This window comes from Bactrocera neohumeralis, chromosome 4 (assembly GCF_024586455.1).
Source record: "Bactrocera neohumeralis isolate Rockhampton chromosome 4, APGP_CSIRO_Bneo_wtdbg2-racon-allhic-juicebox.fasta_v2, whole genome shotgun sequence".
Lineage (NCBI taxonomy): Eukaryota > Metazoa > Arthropoda > Insecta > Diptera > Tephritidae > Bactrocera > Bactrocera neohumeralis.
The window spans coordinates 60,873,979-60,893,524 of record NC_065921.1 but is presented as its reverse complement, the minus strand read 5'-3'; the positions used below and the strand labels follow the sequence as shown (position 1 = coordinate 60,893,524).

The window sequence follows — 19,546 nt, the reverse complement described above, 5'->3', positions numbered from 1 at the left end:
CATTGCTCTTTTCAAGGTTCACATTTCAAAGGTTGTAAGCGTTCTAACTGAACACCGTCCGATCGTGACTCACGCGGATGCAGAATGAATCACTTTTGCCATAGTAAGTCAAAAACAATCTTAGATCTCATACCTTTAGACAAGCAGGCGAAATTACTGAAATATAAATGAAACAAATAAGCAAATTTGTGAAATGTTCAGCTGTTTTGCCGATAGCTGATATCCAACTACAGGAGTTTTCCGTCTGGAGAATAAGGAAATATTCAGAAGAAAATTGAGGTCATTTTTGAGCTCATTTGATAAATGACAAAAGAATAAAAAAAGATAAGACCAAAGATATGGAATGAGTGTTTTTTCTTAATTAACGTTAGTAATAAATATTTTGAAATCAGGAGTTTAAGGCTTAGAATACCAACTTTAAAATCACTTTTTATAAAAACATTGAAAACAGTTTTTTTCTCATTTTATCTAATTCGTCACTCTCAAACTAAAAAAAGTCGCCAAGTAATAAACTCACAAAATATTTTCACTGTTCGCCGCATTCTTCCCAACTTACCGAAAGCGGATTGCTAACATTTCTTTCAAAGTATACTTTTTCTTGCTACGTGGTGCCTTTTCAATTTCGATTTTCTTTCTAGAGATGATAAACCGAAGGAAGCAAAAATCACACAGCGCTTGTATATTTTGAAGTGCACGCGACTTAATGCTTTTAGAAATATACGAGAGAGAGATCGGCAGAAAAGGATGGAGGAAAAGAAATGGAATGGTAGTGGACGTTATATGTAAGTCTGCTTTTTCTGCTGTTAACATTTGCGGTATTTCTTAGTGCCATTCAAAACCAACTCAAGCTGTTGAGAGCTATACACTGGAGTTTCAATACATGGACTGCGGAGGAGTTGTGGAATACAGCAAACGATTTTTTGTACTCCTCGCACGGTTTTCACGAAAAACTCTCTCAAAAGATGGCAACGTGAATTACAAACTCAGCACAATGTTCTCTGTTCATTTGTAAAATATCAAAATAAATTAAGGACAATGATGAAGTTCATCAGCGGCGAAAAAATGGAGCCTATAACAACAGCAAACAGCCAATAATTTGGTAAGCTACACGCGTCCCGTTGAGTGTAATGGCGCTGAATTGCAAAAAAAAATTTTATAATTTAAATGAAGAGCTAAAAAATAGCTGCGTTTACGGGTACAGTGGTTTAAATTTTTTACTCTCTCATACTTTTCATTATTTTTATACACCAACCCACTTTTCAAAAAAAAAAATCATAAAAGATCAACCTTAATGGAAATAGAAATGAAAAGAATGTAAAAATAAGAAGAGATTGGACAACGCCCGCGGCTTCATGAAGCTTGAGTAATAATCTGACAAGCTGAATTGGACAGTTGAAGCTAACAGCAATTTGCGTGCCACACAACATGCTCCACCGCCCGTTTAATAACAAAAAAGACCATCAAGAAAAGCGGACAATGCGGTCAAAATATGCAGCGATTTTTGAAAGTATTTTCGATGATGTTGGAAGTCAAGTAGGTTAGATTTTAATAACGAAAAGTTTTTCTTAAAAAAAAATGGGGTAAAATATTTGCAATTTTTAGAGAGTCTTTTTTGTTATTGCTACGAATTTTTTAAGCTCACAATTTTGAACAACACATCCACTGAAATTGAATTTCGAAGCCTCATTTAAAAGGGTGGTGTTCCCTATTTGATGTAAAGTTCAAACTATTTTCTTTTTATCAAGCTGCCGAGAGGCTAACTAAATTAATTTTAGTACAAATGGTAGTATACACTGTTATATAAGGGGTGATCATAGTGGAGGTGCTTTTTTGACAGATAACGCGTGAGTCGTGTCAAGCTATCATGTTATTTTTGTTCAGTATCTGTGTGGCATTTCATCGTGGAAAGACTTACGTCTGAACAACGTTTACAAATTGTTAAACTTTATTACAAAAATTCACATTCTGTAAAGAATATGCTTCGCGCGCTTTGCTCAACTTATGCCCAATATAATTGGCCTACAGAGCGTACTATTTGCAACACCATCACTCATCTTGAGAAAAGTTCCAGGAAGATCCGACGTTTTCGAGCCAAATTTTATTCAGCGAAGGGGCCTATTTCCGACTTAATGGGTAAGTAAACAAGCAAAATTGGGACGAAAAGTAACGCGAAGAAATTCAAGAGCTGCCAATTCGTCAAGAAAAAACAACGATTTGGTGTGGTTTGTAGGCCGGTTGAATCACACCGTTAAAATTTTTCTGTGGGGATATGTGAAGTGTAAAATCTATCCCGTTTCGATGCACGCCTTGAAGGAAAACATCACGCGTATCATAAGTCGGTTACTAATCGAAATTTTCGAACGAGTCTTCGAATATTGGACTCAACAGATGGTCCATCTGAGACGTAGCTGCAACATTTGGAAGAGATAATCTTCAAAAAAATTAATACCAAAAAATGTTCATCCGAATGATAATAAACATTTATTAAATTTGAAGTTGCTGTGTTTTTCTTTAAAAAAGTAGGGAACCTCGAATTGTATAACTCTATAAATGTGGAATGGCATTCCTGACAAAAGTGACAATTAGGCAAAGGGGAAACACCAAATTGCCATAGCGTGGATTTCTTCCATTTTGGTGAGCAAACAGAAGGGAGAGTTTTAAACTAGCGTCGGGTGCAGCAAACGAATACCGAACACTTAATTTTAATATGATAAACTAATTTTAACATAAAACTTAGAAATTGTAAAACTGAGAAATAAAGAATTATAAGTGAAACAATAAATTTAACTGAAAACATAAACATTTTAACTTTGAAAACATAACGAAAAAGGTGACGAACCCCACATGTATGTAAAAGGGTTGGTTATGAAATATAATTTTAATAAATTCTTTTTATTTGGTAAAAAAATAAATTACTTTTGCAAGTAAAAGCATCAAATAATACATATACTTTGGATATTTATTCGAGAGCACTTTCTTTATAAAGCTTAATATTTGTAATAGACTTTTTTGCGGCACAAAATGCAACTCAATATAGCGAACTAATAACCTCAAATAGCTTACTTGATTATGAATAGAACAAATACCCGTTTTAAGTAAATCTATCGGGTGATTTTTAAGAGCTTGATAACTTTTTAAAAAAAAAAAACGCATAAAATTTGCAAAATCTCATCGGTTCTTTATTTGAAACGTTAGATTGGTTCATGACATTTACTTTTTGAAGATAATTTCATTTAAATGTTGACTCATGTGGTTTCAACAAGATGGCGCTACATGCCACACAGCTCGCGATTCTATGGCCATTTTGAGGGAAAACTTCGGAGAACAATTCATCTCAAGAAATGGACCCGTAAGTTGGCCACCAAGATCATGCGATTTAACGCCTTTAGACTATTTTTTGTGGGGCTACGTCAAGTCTAAAGTCTACAGAAATAAGCCAGCAACTATTCCAGCTTTGGAAGACAACATTTCCGAAGAAATTCGGGCTATTCCGGCCGAAATGCTCGAAAAAGTTGCCCAAAATTGGACTTTCCGAATGGACCACCTAAGACGCAACCGCGGTCAACATTTAAATGAAATTATCTTCAAAAAGTAAATGTCATGAACCAATCTAACGTTTCAAATAAAGAACCGATGAGATTTTGCAAATTTTATGCGTTTTTTTTTAAAAAAAAGTTATCAAGCTCTTAAAAAATCACCCGATATATATAAGAAAGTGACGTTAGTTACTACGCTTATAACTGGAGAACGCCTGGACCGATTTCGGTGATTACCACCAATTCGGACAGGTCTCCGCCCAAACAAGGAGAATACTTAAGAAAAATCTGTAAAATTTTCCGAAAAAAAAATTATGAAGAAAATAAATTTTCAAATACGATTTTAAAAAGGAAATAAAAACGAACATGATTAAAATTAAATACTGGCGCATAACTAAAAAACGCCTGGACCAATTTTGCCAATTCTTTTTTTAAAATGTTCGTTGAGGCTCAAGGATGATTTTTATGGCGAAAAAAATTCGAATAATTGCCGGAAAACCCCTAAAAAGAGCCCTTTTCTTTTTCCCATACAAACGAATGAATGCTGTTAGTAACGCTAATGCTCGAGAACAGCTGAACCAATCTTGATGAAATTTTCAGAGGTTGTTCGCTGTGGATCGAGGAAAGTTTAGAAATAAAAAACCGTATGCTCTTCGTGAGGAAAAGTCGGAAAGTTGGACAATTCCAAAAAAATAACTTTTTTTCATACAAAATTTTTTTTTTTTCAACTTTTTTCCTTTTGTTTTTCAATTGTCAAATTTGTCCTTTGCTTTCTTTATTCCGGTTATTCAAAAAAAAAAAAAATTATTGAAATTTATTTCGTGAAAACGTTATGTGTGTTTCACACAAAGTGCTCAATTACAGATTGAAATTTGTTACGATGCCACGAAGAGGTCGCGTTCGTTTTGCATCAACATAAGTATGTATATTGACAGCCCATGGCACATGACCGAGTATTCCCAGGATGCGATGACATACGAATGAAATTATGGATCGCGGTCAATCAGGAAGCGATCGTCACGATGTCAGAGGACAACTTTTCAAACAACAGTTGCGATGTTTTGTAAACTTTATCTTAAAGCAAGGTATATGTGGTGCTGTTAGATGCTGGATGTAATCTGTTGAGTGACAAAAGACAGGTTTGCCGCACGCACATATTCTTCTTTGGATGGTGGATGGTGGTTCTTCTTCTTCTTAATTGGCGTAGACACCGCTTACGCGATTATAGCCGAGTTAACAACAGCGCGCCAGTCGTTTCTCCTTTTCGCTACGTGGCGCCAATTGGATATTCCAAGCGTAGCCAGGTCCTTCTCCACTTGGTCCTTCCAACGGAGTGGAGGTCTTCCTCTTCCTCTGCTTCCCCCGGCGGGTACAGCGTCGAATACTTTCAGAGCTGGAGTGTTTTCGTCCATTCGGACAACATGGCCTAGCCAGCGTAGCCGCTGTCTTTTAATTCGCTGAACTATGTCAATGTCGTCGTATATCTCGTACAGCTCATCGTTCCATCGAATGCGATATTCGCCGTGGCTAACGCGCAAAGGACCATAAATCTTTCGCAGAACTTTTCTCTCGAAAACTCGCAACGTCGACTCATCAGTTGTTGACATCGTCCAAGCCTCTGCACCATACAGCAGGACGGGAATTATGAGCGACTTATAGAGTTTAGCTTTTGTTCGTCGAGGGAGGACTTTACTTTTCAATTGCCTACTCAGTCCGAAGTAGCACCTGTTGGCAAGAGCAATCCTGCGTTGGATTTCCAGGCTGACATTGTTAGTGGTGTTAATACTGGTTCCTAAATAGACGAAATTATCTACAACTTCAAAGTTATGACTGTCAACAGTGACGTGAGTGCCAAGTCGCGAGTGCGACGACTGTTTGTTTGATGACAGGAGATATTTCGTCTTGCCCTCGTTCACTGCCAGACCCATTTGTTTTGCTTCCTTGTCTAGTCTGGAGAAAGCAGAACTAACGGCGCGGGTGTTAAGGCCGATGATGTCAATATCATCAGCATACGCCAGCAGCTGTACACTCTTATAAAAGATGGTACCTTCTCTACTAAGTTCTGCAGCTCGAACTATTTTCTCCAGAAGCAGGTTGAAAAAGTCACACGATAGGGAATCGCCTTGTCTGAAACCTCATTTGGTATCGAACGGCTCGGAGAGGTCCTTCCCGATTCTGACGGAGCTCTTCGTGTTGCTCAACGTCAGTTTACACAGCCGTATTAGTTTTGCGGGGATACCAAATTCAGACATCGCGGCATAGAGGCAGTTCCTTTTCGTGCTGTCGAAAGCAGCTTTGAAATCGACGAAGAGGTGGTGTGTGTCGATTCTCCTTTCACGGGTATTTTCCAAGATTTGGCGCATGGTGAATATCTGGTCGGTTGTTGATTTTCCAGGTCTAAATCCACACTGATAAGGTCCAATCAGTTTGTTGACGGTGGGCTTTAATCTTTCACACAATACGCTCGATAGAACCTTATATGCGATGTTGAGGAGGCTAATCCCACGGTAGTTGGCGCAGATTGTGGGGTCTCCTTTTTTATGGATTGGGCATAGCACACTTAAATTCCAATCGTTGGGCATGCTTTCGTCCGACCATATTTTACAAAGAAGCTGATGCATGCTCCTTATCAGTTCTTCGTCGCCGTGTTTGAATAGCTCGGCCGGTAATCCATCGGCCCCCGCCGCTTTGTTGTTCTTCAGGCGGGTAATTGCTATTCGAACTTCTTCATGGTCGGGCAATGGGACGTCTGCTCCATCGTCATCGATTGGGGAATCGGGTTCGCCTTCTCCTGGCGTTGTGCATTCTCTGCCATTCAGCAGGCTGGAGAAGTGTTCCCTCCATAATTTAAGTATGCTCTGGGCATCGGTCACTAGATCACCTTTGGGGGTTCTACAAGAGTATGCTCCGGTCTTGAAACCTTCTGTAAGCCGCCGCATTTTTTCGTAGAATTTTCGAGCATTACCCCTGTCGGCCAGCTTATCAAGCTCTTCATACTCACGCATTTCGGCCTTTTTCTTTTTCTGTCTGCAGATGCGTCTCGCTTCCCTCTTCAATTCTCGTTATCTATCCCATCCCGCACGTGTTGTGGTCGATCGTAACGTTGCGAGGTAGGCAGCCTGTTTTCTCTCCGCTGCGGCGCGGCACTCCTCGTCGTACCAGTTGTTCTTTTGCACTTTCCGAAAACCAATGGTTTCGGATGCAGCTGTACGTAAGGAGTTTGAAATGCCGTCCCACAGTTCCCTTATACCGAGTTGTTGATGAGTGCTCTCAGAGAGCAGGAGTGCAAGCCGAGTAGAAAAACGTTTGGCAGTCTGTTGTGATTGCAGCTTTTCGACGTCGAACCTTCCTTGTGTTTGTTGGCGTGCGTTTTTTGCTGCACAGAGGCGGGTGCGAATCTTGGCTGCAACAAGATAGTGGTCCGAGTCGATGTTAGGACCTCGGAGCGCACGCACATCTAAAACACTGGAGACGTGTCTTCCGTCTATCACAACATGATCAATCTGGTTGGTAGTTTTTCGATCCGGAGACAGCCAGGTAGCTTGATGAATTTTTTTGTGCTGGAATCTAGTACTACAGATAACCATATTTCGGGCCCCGGCGAAGTCGATCAGCCTCAACCCATTTGGGGATGTTTCCTCGTGGAGGCTGAATTTACCGACCGTAGTGCCAAAGATACCTTCTTTGCCCACCCTGGCGTTAAAGTCGCCAAGCACGGTTTTGACATCGTGGCGGAGGCATCTCTCATAAGTGCGTTCCAAGCACTCATAAAAGGCATCTTTGGTCACATCGTCCTTCTCATCCGTCGGAGCGTGGGCGCAGATCAGCGATGTGTTGAAGAACCTCGCTTTGATGCGGATTGTGGCTAGACGTTCATTCACCGGAGTGAATGATAGTACTCGGCGACGGAGTCTCTCTCCCACCACGAATCCCACACCAAACTTGCGCTCCTTTATATGGCCACTGTAGTAAATGTCACAAGGACCTACTCGTCTCTGACCTTGTCCCGTCCATCGCATTTCTTGGACGGCGGTGATGTCAGCCTTTATTTTCACGAGGACATCAACCAGCTGGGCAGCGGCACCTTCCCAATTAAGAGACCGGACATTCCAGGTGCATGCCCTGATATCGTTATCCTTATTTCGTTTGCCATGGTCGTCATCACAAGAGGGGTTTCTCATCCGAGGCTGTTTGTCGCTTTTCATTGGGATAGGCTTTTTACGTGGCGGGTCCCAAACCCAGCGCACAACCCTATGCAGGGGATGTTTCGCCTTCTCACTTTAGCTCACCTTCGAACGGATGTTCTTAGGCTACCCAGAGGATACTTGGTCAAAGACCGGAAGTCGTGAGCTGCTTGAGTCATATGTAAAAGGATCGTTTCTGGCCACTTCCAAGTGAATGGCGATCAGAGAACTTTCCTCACTTGCGTGAACTTCTACACATGACCCCATCCATGGATGGTGGTTACACCAAATCAAATTGATGGAATCATTTCAGCGGGAATTCCTGATCCAGAAATAGAAGCAGAATTATACGAAACCAATATGGTTCATGTACCTTACGGACATCACAATACCACTTCGGTTTGTATGTCTGACAATAAATGTACGAAACACTATCCAGGTGCTTTTCTTTCGGAAATGATGGATATACAATGTATCAGCGTCGCTCACCAGATGACAATGGCAGAACATTTAGCATTCAATTTAGAGGCGTGAATATCGAAGTTAACAACACATCGAAGTCGACACCATATGGATCGTACCATATTCGCCAATGTTGTCTAATTCACATTCAAAAGTCATGTCAATGTTGCGTACTGCAGTTTGGTGTAATCGATAAAATACGTGTGTAAATACGTCACCAAATGAAGCAACATGGCGGTTACTGATCTTGAACGATACGGTCGATACGTGAACTGCAATAAAGCGCTTTGTATGATATTTACTTTTGCGATTGATGAACGTTTTCCCACTGTAGTGCGTCTCGCAGTTAATTTGGAGAATGACCAAATAGTCTATTTCAACACAGAGAATACAGTACAGACAGAGAAAACACCCCCAGCAACAAAATTAACATTTACGAGTTTTTTCTCAACTTTCGTCAGTGAACCGTTTGCGAGAACTTGCTCTATTCGGAAATATCTTAATATTATACATACAATTACAATTACAATTGCTGGGACATGATAATCACTGGAATGAAGTTCGCACACTTTTCGCGATGATCAGCCATCAAATTAGCGTCAATTATTGAATACGAACAAAAATGACATTGCCGAAGACATTTTACATCGTATTCGCTAAGAATTGGAAATGGGTAAATTCCGGTTGATACTTCCAGTGGTTTGATATTCCATCTTCCCTTTACCAATTCACCAAAGATGAATTCGGACATTGGACAAATTATCGTAACTCCAATTCCTTAAGTGCACGCGCAATGTTAGCTGCCAAAATACCGATGTTGTTGACTTAAACTGGAAGGTTCAAAGTCAAATTCCGGGAGACTTGCGCTCATACAAATTGATCGATCGTGGAATTTCTAAATTCTTTTAATAGGCTTGGTATGCCACCGCATCATTTGCGTCTCAAAGTTGGATCTGTCGTTATTATGTTCCACAATCTTCAGGCGCCGAAACTGCGTAATGGAACCTGACTGATTGTGACGCAGCTATCGAATACAAAGGTGCAGAATGCTTGATTCTACGAATTCCTCTGAGTTCTAACGATTTGTCATTTCAGTTCAAACGTATTCAGTTTCCAGTGAAAATTGCATTTGAGACACAAGGATAGTCGCATAGTGTATGGTATACATTTGGAAATGCTATGTTTTTCACTCGGCCAGATATACGTGGCCTGCTCACGACTATCTTTTCTATACACCGGAACAGAAACCAAAAAATGTTGTTTATCAAGCTGCGATCCATTGAAAAAAAGTGAAATGATAAATTCAACTTTTTCATTTCTAAACACATAATTTCATGCAGGACTGCGGGGTCAGCTAGTTATATATAAATGTCAAAGGTATGGAAGGTTTTCCAGATTAGTGAAAAGAGAACTAAAAATGTTAATAACCAAATTTTTTTCGACAGTCTTATAAATTTTGCTGCTTTCAAATATACATTGCTAAACATATTGCAAGTATTTTACCATTTTTGGAAAAAATAACTCTTAATCTGATACGCAAACGATTAGAAATTCTACGTGTACCGTACTCAGCTGTTCAGCGTCTTTAAGGTAAATTATTCCAGGCACGTCCAAACTTGTTTAGAAATATAGATATAATATCTGAGAAAAAATTTCGAAGCAGCAAACTATGTAACTAATGAGTTCTCTAGGATATCTTTGGGGAAAGTTTAAGACCACCAATTAAGCACAAAAGGTTAATAAAAATACAAAAATACTCTATTCTATTTGTTTTAATTAAAATGTAGCAGCGGCAGACGTACTCCTTCGTGTCGAGACTGCATAAAGTATTCCCTATAGTTTCTAGTATAGTCATAGACATATTTCGTCTGGTGTCTCTAGGCAACTAAGTTTACAATATACTCAATTACATATACAATTTTAACTACAGTAAGCCCTTAAGTGCTAACAACATTTTTAATGTGTCTAAAGGTATACCAACCTCACATTAATTTCCCACTTTTCTTTATATACGAGTGCATGTATATTTACTTTTGTTGACATACTTCCTGGCACTCGACTTTATTTACACTTTGCTTACAACTCATTGCAGACAGCGGCGCAGCGGCCCTCACCAAGGATCAGTGCAATAAAATGGTGGACATCTTCGAGGATGTCAACTCCCCGGAGGTGAATAGCCTAAATGTAGGCCGGCCGTTAACCTACTGGTACCGCTCCCGTACGCTGAAAGGTGCACCGCAGGACTTTGTGTTGCGGATGCGTTTTACAAAGTTTAAAGTTGGCACACTGCTGAATGCAACACACTGCAGGGGCGGCTAATTGCAGGTGAATGTGGCGTGGTTCTAAAGAAACGTGGAAAGTTTAACAATACATTTATGGTATAAAGAGTAGTGGGAGCATAAAAGCGGTAGCTAGACACGCTAGCGAGCACTCACCTCAATTTACGGCATTTTTTTGCGTGTCGAGCATATATTAAAAGTGCCGTTAGCAAATATTTTCGCGCAAGTAAACAGATTGTTTGTGGGGTTTTTAATACATATATTTTTATTATAATAAGAACAGCAGCAAAAAATATTTTTTGTATTCGCGCTGTGTGTACATATGTATGTATGCGCCACTATTTGTTCACAACTGCCACCACTCGGCAAAATCTGATTTATGGGTGCATGCAAGCGCTTTGGACGCTACGTCCGGTAGGAAAAAAAACAGCAACAACAAAACCAGTCAACGCATTCTGTAATTTATGAGTGCTCAGCTCTGTGGGAGCGACCAGCAGTGAAAAGCACTTGAAGCGCTTGAAGTGCTTTTCTTTTTTATGTGACTTTACTTTGTCACTATGTGGTACTTTGGGTTGAGTATTTGGTTTTTCTTTTATTTCTTTTTATTAGGGACCGGCTACTTAAATTAAAATATATGAAACTGCTGGGGCAATAACAGAATGTGAAAAAATACTTAAATATAGTTGCGTATGGAAGTCTACTATTTTGCTCGATACCATTAGCTCAATGCTAAAATATGCTGAAAATATGCACAACAAAAATAGCTACAACAACAGGAGCTAATAAAAGCAATACTGATAGGTTTTCCACAACATGTACTCAAAAGCAAAGGCAGTGCAATAAATGTTTAATTAAATGTAATTGCTGAAAATCGCATATACCGAAGTATAGATAAGCAGTTTCGAAATTTATGCGTGTCCTTTAAACTATTGCGTTTCTTGCGCCTGTTATTTAAAAGACACAAATTATTGCCACGCAGGGTTTATTTCACTTTTTAGTATTGTGTTTTTTTTTAATTCCATATTTACTTCCATGCGTGTACTTGAATATTTGTGTGTTTCTCTTCGCAACAGATTGCGGATGGCAATGTCTTCAATCGCCATGAGCCCGGCAAGTTTTGTGGCAAGGCCGAGCAGACGCAAAGTTTCATCAGTGAGACCAACTATGTCAAAGTGCTCTCCACACGGATAAGTTTACCGATCAGGTATGTGTAGACTGAAATAAAATAATGATGTGTATTCATTTCTGTAACAGCAAAATAGTTTATCGAAAAAAAAAAAAAACAATTTTCTAGCTTTAAATAAAACTTTTACTATATTACTTAACAAAAAACGTTGAAAAAATGATTAAATTCGAACGATTTTGAACGGGTTCAAAAAATAAAGATATATTACTGAAAATTAAAAAAAAAACATGTTAGATGCAAATACTGAATAATTACTACCAAATATCAGGAAGAAAAAAGAGAAAACAATGTATACCAACAATATAATTAAGATTCACAAAATAAATTTTTTTATATTTAACATTTTTTTGCATTTGGTTACTATTTTAAGCCAGAGCCATCATTGCCAATATTCTAGAGCACTTATCGATAATCTTACACATTAAAATAGAGAAAAAAAAATGTTTAATTTTTACCTCAAATAACTTGTTGTCCGATTTGATGCGATGGATTTTGAACGAAAAATTTTTTCAAATTTTTGTCGGAAACTCTTTTAAGTAAGAATGCGTAACCTTGTCTATAGTATACATATATGAAACATCAACTATTTTGCATAATTTTAACGAATACAGGTTTCTTCTCTAATACTGTCATATTACAACGTTGGTGTGTAATTTTAGTACTTTCTGCTTTCCCAATTAGTAGTTGTTTGAAACCAACTAAAAATGTCCCGAAAATTCTTGGCATCCATTACTCCTAGCAAATAAGAACTTTGTAATCTTGTGCTAGTTCCGCTTTATCACATGTTTAATCCTAACTTATAAAATTCTGCAATTTTAGAAGCTCAAATTTTGCAAAAACGTGTATCTCAAAGTAATTAACAAAATGTAATATCGAAATTTTAGAAGGAATTTTAATTTTATGGATACATATATGTTATACAAGTTATAGAGGCATATATAAAAGGTGTATTCCAAAGTAAATAGGACTTTAGAAAAAAACAGAACAAATACTTTTTTTGGCAAAATCAATTTATTTGATTTAAAATAGTCTCCGGTTGCTCCAACACAGCTTTTTGCATGGTCCAAAAGCATGTCGAACGAGTGTTTTAGCTTGTTGGTCGTATGCCAGTGCAAGCCTTTTGAATGACCTCTAGTCTGCATAACGCTTTCCTTTCATGGCAAACGCATTTTTCCGAAAAGAAAGAAGTCGCAAGCGTTGATCGATGAGTTGGATTCTGAGCAGTTATTGGTCGTCAGTCAATTTGTGCGGAACAAACCGTGCACACACCTTTCGTAAGCCCAAATTTTCGGTCAGAATGCGATAAGTCGATGTTTTGGAGATGTTCAATTCCATTTCCATGAATTTCTATGATGATTTCGGCTGATTTTTTGATGAATTCACGGACAGTTTCAATGGAATTTCCGGTGATCACGGATTCTGATTGACCCACATGTTGAACGTCCTTAATGTCCTCACGACCACTTTGAAAGCATTGAAATCACTCGTGCACTCTGCTATGGGATATGCAATCATTGCCATAAACTTGTTTCATCAATTGAAACGTTTCGGTAAAAGTTTTATCAATTTTAAAACAAAATTTATGGTTGGCTCTTTGTTCGAATTTCATTTTCGCACCGATAACACAAACATACTGACACTTAAAACGCTATAACTTTGTCTTTATGAAATTAACCTGGATCGTGGTCTAAATATCATATCTATAATATAATGACGCAGAATAATTGAAGTGCACACGGGTTGATACAAATATCTTGGATCCGAGATAAAATGAGGTAATGAAGCCCGAACTTAGTCTTTCCCTTCTTCTGCAATTTTCTTCCTTTATAAATCTTGTTTTACAGGAAATATTGCAACAGTGGAATTAATTTAAAGGTATTTGAATGAAAAATATGTCACGTGTTTATATTAATGGTCTCCAGTTAAGCCTTAACATTATATCAAAAGAGTCTGCAACGATTTTCTCACTGATATTATCCCGTAGAAAATAGTATGTTCAACAAATACAAAATAATGAAAAAGTTCAAGTCTAACGGCGTAATTCTCATATATAAATATCAAAATGATCAATCATTCAGAATATAATTAATGAATTTCATTAAAAAACAGTAATAAATTACATTTAATTATTTAATTAAATTTAACACCTGCACAATGATTAAGCATAATGCACTTAGATTCGTACTGCTATATACATATATGGTGCATTTAAGAGTAAATATTACCTCAATACATGTATAAATTATAAAAATTTGTCAATATATGAGCAATGAATATCATAAAAGGCCTTTATTATATTTTTTAATGTGGTGCATTAAAACTGTTAAACAAAAAATGATATGCAATCTAGTACAGTATACAACTGAGTACAATGAATCGCTTTGAATTGGTGTATTTGGGACTTGCTGTAGCAAAAATATGATTTTCCGCAGAGCATTAGAAACTTGACTAAATATGGAAATAATATGCTTCCAACTGACTGAGAACATATCACGTTTTGGGGACTTTGTAGGAAAACTAAAGTTTTTCAAAAGAGCTCTGTTCCGATGTTTTCGTAAACCTAACCGTTTAACTGATATTACGGGTGAAATCTTTTGCTAGTTTTATAACTCAATGAAAAGATATAATTCGATTTGTAATATTCACAGTTTCAAAATAAATAGCCAACAACCCCGAGCGAAAATTGAGATATCCTGATGAAACTTGGTACGTAACTCCATAGTACAAAAAAATTTCGAGTTCGTAGATGGGCGTAATCGGACCACTCCTACGCCCACAAATTGCCATTAACCAAAAACGTATAAAATGCCATAACTAAACATTAAATTAAGGTAAATATAAAACTAATATGTGACACAGGTAATCGCAGTAGCCAGCGGCACCTTTGGGTAAAAATTTTGAAAAAGTGGTCGTGGGCCCGCACTCCAATAAATTTAATGTACTATATATCTCCTAAACCACTTAAGCTACAACAACCAAGCTCACTCAGTACGAATATTATAAGAACTTCTACCAATTTTGTAAAACAGGACGAAATCGGATGAAAATTCCGTTCACTCCTCATATAACGGTACTGTTAAAAACTACTATAAGCGCAATAAATCAATAACTAAATACTACAAAAACATTAAATTTTTCCACCGGTATAAGAGAGCTTTATTCTAATAACACTTGTGAAAATTGGACAATGGGGATGGCATCGCCCACTTTTTGGCGAAAATCCATTTCTCGAGATCCGACTTACCGATTTCAATATGTTGTTTTTATTGAAATCGGTAAGTCGGATCTCGAGACCAAATGTTGTATTTTTTTCTTATTTCTATGTCACGTTGTGAAAACGAGCGAAATCGGACAATAACCACGCCTACTTCCCATATAACACAACTTTAAGTTCAGCTTCATTCGTTCAGTTTCCAGTAATAATGTTTTTAGTGTATACCACGGTATGACAGAAACTTGTTTAAAGCAAATAAAAACTGTTTAAGCCCATAGGTGCCAAAGACTTAGATCCCGGTACCTATGGATGAAGTTTGATCGAAAATGTTGGTCATTGTGTGATATATCGGGTGATTTTTTGAGGTTAGGATTTTCATGCATTAGTATTTGACAGATCACGTGGGATTTCAGACATGGTGTCAAAGAGAAAGATGCTCAGTATGCTTTGACATTTCATCATGAATAGACTTACTAACGAGCAACGCTTGCAAATCATTGAATTTTATTACCAAAATCAGTGTTCGGTTCGAAATGTGTTTCGCGCTTTACGTCCGATTTATGGTCTACATAATCGACCAAGTTTCTGGTTGAATGGCTACGTAAATAAGCAAAATTGCCGCATTTGGGGTGAAGAGCAACCAGAAGCCGTTCAAGAACTGCCCATGCATCCCGAAAAATGCACTGTTTGGTGTGGTTTGTACGCTGGTGGAATCATTGGACCGTATTTTTCAAAGATGCTGTTGGACGCAACGTTACGGTGAATGGCGATCGCTATCGTTCGATGCTAACAAACTTTTTGTTGCCAAAAATGGAAGAACTGAACTTGGTTGACATGTGGTTTCAACAAGATGGCGCTACATGCCACACAGCTCGCGATTCTATGGCCATTTTGAGGGAAAACTTCGGAGAACAATTCATCTCAAGAAATGGACCCGTAAGTTGGCCACCAAGATCATGCGATTTAACGCCTTTAGACTATTTTTTGTGGGGCTACGTCAAGTCTAAAGTCTACAGAAATAAGACAGCAACTATTCCAGCTTTGGAAGACAACATTTCCGAAGAAATTCGGGCTATTCCGGCCGAAATGCTCGAAAAAGTTGCCCAAACTTGGACTTTCCGAATGGTCCACCTAAGACGCAGCCGCGGTCAACATTTAAATGAAATTATCTTCAAAAAGTAAATGTCATGAACCAATCTAACGTTTCAAATAAAGAACCGATGAGATTTTGCAAATTTTATGCGTTTTTTTAAAAAAAAGTTATCAAGCTCTTAAAAAATCACCCGATATTTAACTAAAATTAAGGGATAATCCTTCTCTTATAATGGTATGTTGAAACGGATCAATACTTCCCTTAGCCCCTATATACTTAAAGTAAAGACTTTCGAACTTCCGGGTGACTTTGTACCGCATATGTCGGCCAATATGTGAATTATCCTATTCAAAATAAGTGAGCGTGTTTTGCACATAACAGTGCATCTTTGTGCCAAAAATAGTTAAATCTGAGCAAGAACTTGGCCTAGCCCCCATATAACTAATATCAGGATTTTCGAACATCCGCTTGACTGTACTCTATATGATTGGTTTTACACATTTAAGTAATAGGTTGTCAAAAGAAGTCTTGCGGTATTTTCGCTAGTTGGCGCTGAAAGCGCGAAGTTCTAGTTGCATCGGGTCATGCTATACCTTTTTGAAAGCTCATTTCACGCGCTAACACGTGTTTGATTGATTGTCGTTTGCGATAAAATCGCTGAATTGGTCGAAAGAGACCGGCATAGTAGCAGCCGTAGCATCGGTCAAGAGCTGGGCAAGAGTCATCAAAAATTCATTTCAATTTCAATAAAAAACAAGTAAGGAAGGGCTAAGTTCGGGTGTCACCGAACATTTTATACTCTTGCGTTATAAAGTGATAATCGAGATTTCATTATACGTCATTTACATATTTTTCAAATACCGTATTTTTGTAAAATTTTATTCCGCTATCATCATTGGTTCCTAATGTACTATATATTATACAGAGAAGGCATCAGATGGAATTCAAAATAGCGTTATATTGGAAGAAGGCGTGGTTGTGAACCGATTTCACCTATATTTCGTACATGTCATCAGGGTGTTAAGAAAATATTATGTACCGAATTTCATTGAAATCGGTAGAGTAGTTCCTGAGATATGGTTTTTGGTCCATAAGAAGGCGAGGCCACGCCCATTTTCAATTTTTAAAAAAAGACTGGGTGCAGCTTCCTTCTGCAATTTCTTCCGTAAAATTTAGTGTTTCTGACGTTTTTTGTTAGTCCGTTAACGCACTTTTAGTGATTTTCAACATAACCTTTGTATGGGAGGTGGGCGTGGTTATTATCCGATTTCTTCCATTTTTGAACTGCATATGGAAATGCCTGAAGAAAACGACTCTGTAGAGCTTGGTTGACATAGCTATAGTAGTTTCCGAGATACGTACAAAAAACTTAGTAGGGGGCGGGGCCACGCCCACTTTTCTAAAAAAATTGCGTCCAAATATGCCCCTCCCGAATGCGATCCTTTGTGCCAAATTTCACTTTATTATCTTTATTTATGGCTTAGTTAAGACACTTTATAGGTTTTCGGTTTCCGCCATTTTGTGGGCGTGGCAGTAGGCCGATTTTGCCCATCTTCGAACTTAACCTTCTTATGGAGCCAAGGAATACGTGTACCAAGTTTCATCATGTTATCTCAATTTTTACTCAAGTTACAGCTTGCGCGGACGGACGGACAGACGGACGGACGGACGGACATTCAACTCTACTCGTCACCCTGATCACTTTGGTATGTATAACCTTATATCTGACTCTTTTAGTTTTAGGACTTACAAACAACCGTTATGTGAACAAAACTATAATACTCTCGTTAGCAACATTGTTGCGAGAGTATAAAAAAATTCAATAAAAATACCGCAAGACTTCTTTGACAACCCATTATTTCCCCGGCCTTGATTTTTAAAAGTTGCAAGAGAATAAAATGTTCGGTTTCACCGGAAATTAGCCCTTCCTAACTTGCTATATATCTTTCTCGCTTAGTTTTAGGTGATACATACAACCGTTAAGTGAACAAAACTATAAAACCATACTATGTATCAACTGGTTTCAAGAGTATAAAAGTATAATGAATTTCTTTAAAATTCAGTAATAAATTACATTTAAATATTTAATTTAATTTAACACTTGCCCAATAATTAAGCAAGTACGCATACAATCACATAGATTCTGTTATATATATGTTTAAGAGTAAATATCCCCTCAATACATGTATTACTTATGCAAATTGTTAACGTATGAACAATGAATAACATAAAAAGCCTTGATTTAAATTTTTATTTGTATTTTATAACGTTCATTCACGTATACATATACGTGCTTATAAGTACATATGTGGTGCGTTAAAATTGTTAAATAAAAATATTAGACAGGTATAGTACAGAAGCCATCATATTAAAATACTTATAAAAATATGTAACATATGGTTGATACCCATGCAAAAAGCAGTTTTCATAAACAACGCCTAGCGAATATTTAAATATTTCAGATGATTAAAATAAAATGTATGTAGCTTATCCGCAGGCGACGCGTTATGTCCACTTACTCAAAGCCATCACAAATCCATAATCCTCGGTAGGGAGTGAAAGTATGATTTTTTTTTATTTTTTTGATTTAAATATTATTATTATTTCAGGTTGCAATAAAGTCCTCAAGCCGATTCTTTAGTTAATCGGAAGCCATTGTTGGTTGAGATTAACTTATGAAATACCAATGAGTACTTCTGGCAATTACTCTCGAAAGAAAAAGTGGCGGTTTATTCACTTAAGGGGTCGGCTGTGACAAAAAGTTCTCACTCACTCCAACGATTCTCCATTCTGTGGATCCCATTCCTGAAATCAGAATCCGCAAGGTCTGCAAAATACGCTTCAACAACCGTGATTATTTTGATGAAAAACGCTTATCTCGCGTAAGCTTTTTGAGTTCTGGAAACAACTGGATATCTCTGGGGGCCAAATCTGATAAATACGGTGAAAGTTTCAACAATTCGAATTTTAATTCATGCTTTTTAGCCACTGTCAAAATGCTCTTGTGACACAGTGCATTGTCCTGATGAATAAGGATTTTTTCTTCTGCAAACCGCATCTTTTTCCACAAATTTTTTCATTCAACTGGTCCAAAAGGTTGAAATAATATTCAGAATTAATCGTTTTACCAATTTACAAGTAATCCACAAACAAACTTTCCCTTGCATCTCTGAAAACTGATGCCATAACCTTCTTGGCCGATTTCCGGACACGAACTCGTTTCGAAGTCGAACAATTAGGTTCACACCACCTCTTGTTTTGATTCAAAATCATGGTGATAGTCCCAAGTCTCATCCATAGTGATGAATCGACGCACAAGATCCACTTCATCCTTTTTGAAACGCTCCAAATATTGCTGAGAAATTCGCATTTGAGTCTGTTTTTGTTAAATTATTAGTGCACACAGCTTTCTAACACCCAAAATTTCACTTAAACGGTGCCTCACACTGCCTAATGAGATGTGCTGGTCTGCGAAATCTTTCTCAGTCAATCGAAAATTCTCCAGAACCATATCCTCTGTATTTTGGCCATGATTGCTGGTGTTGATGCGCTTTTTTTGACGTCCTTCACGTGAATCGTATTCAAGATTTGT

The 19,546-nt window shown here is 37.7% G+C and overlaps 1 pseudogene; it reads left to right on the top strand.

The window, feature by feature from the left end:
- LOC126754595 (cubilin-like) overlaps window positions 1-19,546 on the top strand; it is a 295,041-nt pseudogene that overhangs the window by 173,662 nt on the left and 101,833 nt on the right.